Raw genomic sequence first — 1,870 nt, forward strand, 5'->3', positions numbered from 1 at the left:
TGGTTAATTTTGTTGCATTCACCCCATGTGTAGAAACCCTAGTTCATCCCCTTTTTTCAAAATTTGTTGATATTTGCATTTGTATTAGAAATGTATGGGTAGGGATATGTATGGTATGATTAGTATTTGGTACTTATAGTAGGTTTTTTTAGTTTTTATGTATTTGGTAGAAAATTTGACATAGAGAATAGAAGGTTGTGTGCAAATGTGTGTGTACATATTCACTTGTATGGATGATTTGGCTTAGGTACAGATTTGTAGTTGTATGTATCCATTTGTTGTATGGATATGGATATTTGCACCTGTATGTTTGTTTATATTTCCATTATTCTGGATATTTACAAATGAAAAGGAGGTTGATGATGTACATTGTAATTTTGTAGGATGGCTTCTTTGATCCATCCATCGTACGATCTACTTCATCGTGCACGGTTCATGGCAGATGAAAGAAGGGTTTTTGATCAGCTTCACTTGAGGTCTGGTGCAGTTCATGAGAAGGTGGAATATGACGAGCGATACACGGAGTATATCCGGAAGACTGGGCTTCTCCCATTTGTCTCACTCGTGTCTCGTTCGATGCTGAAGATGAATCCTTGTGCAATCACAGCACTAGTTGACTGATGGCGCCCTGAGACACATACTTTCCACTTCTTTGCTGGAGAGATGACGGTGACTTTGCAGGATGTTACAATGATCACTGGACTTCCTATCAAAGGAGAGCCTATTTGTTTTAGCACAGATTCAGAGGGATAGCGTGAGACTATGGTGGGACTCATTGGGAAGGAGCCGGGGGTGCAAGGGAAGTCCGCCGGTGCAAGTTATCATTGGATTGCTGAGAACTTTAGTAAGTGCCCCGATGATGTTGATGATGAAATGGTGCAACAGTATTGCAGGGCATACTTGTGGTATGTAGTCAACCGGACTCCTTTATCGGATGGCACGGGCGTGAATGCTTACTTTATGTGGTTAAAGTTGTTTGCTCGGTGGGAACATGGACTGAGTTGGGGTATGGCGGCACTAGCTTATTTGTATCGACAGGTAACTAGTTTTGCATAGTATCTTAACAATGTAGATATTTTATATGGTTTGTACTGACATATCTACTATTTGTGTGTAGTTGGACGAGGCTTGCCGTAGGGGCGTGGATCCAAAGAACACCGCCAAGGCAAAGGAAGCCAATATCGGTGGTCCCATGCTTCTCTTGTCGGTCTGGAGTTGGGAACGCTAGCCAGTTTGGCGGCCAACGCCTGCGGGTCTTGGTTATGAGCCATGGGATGATCATGATGACCCAGACCGTCTGCCTACATGGGCGTATAAGTGGGACATGGTTGAAGGATTTGTTGGCAATTCAAAGACCATGTAATTGCACTATTGCAACGAGCTCGACATCATGATCCCGGAGCAGGTTAGTTTGTTGACTGTGTTGCCCCTTCAGTTTTCCAAAAATCATAGTAAGCATCTGTTTTATTATTTGACGCTACAGGTGACCTGGGAGCCATATGGAATGGCAAGCAATATTGGCAGAAGTCTCACTTTCAGATTGAACCGAAAGTGTTATGAAGAAGCAAACCTATGGTGGATGCGTTTCCCATTGATTTGTTACTATGTCATTGAGTTTCATCAGCCACAGCGGGTTATGACACAGTTCGGCTTATATCAGGAGACCCCGCCAAAGTACAAGGACACTTCGATACATCTGCATAGGTAAATTCTTAATACTACTTGAAGGTATTCTTTTCATTGTTTCATGCTACTAACGAACATGATGAATTTGAATAAGCAGCTTGGACAAGATGAAGGAGAAGAGTATAAAGAAGTGGAATCGTGAGCATGACATGTATATCCAGGAGTTCAAGCGCAAGATAAATAA

The sequence above is a fragment of the Triticum aestivum genome, chromosome 1D (assembly GCF_018294505.1).
Source record: "Triticum aestivum cultivar Chinese Spring chromosome 1D, IWGSC CS RefSeq v2.1, whole genome shotgun sequence".
Taxonomy (NCBI): Eukaryota; Viridiplantae; Streptophyta; class Magnoliopsida; order Poales; family Poaceae; genus Triticum; species Triticum aestivum.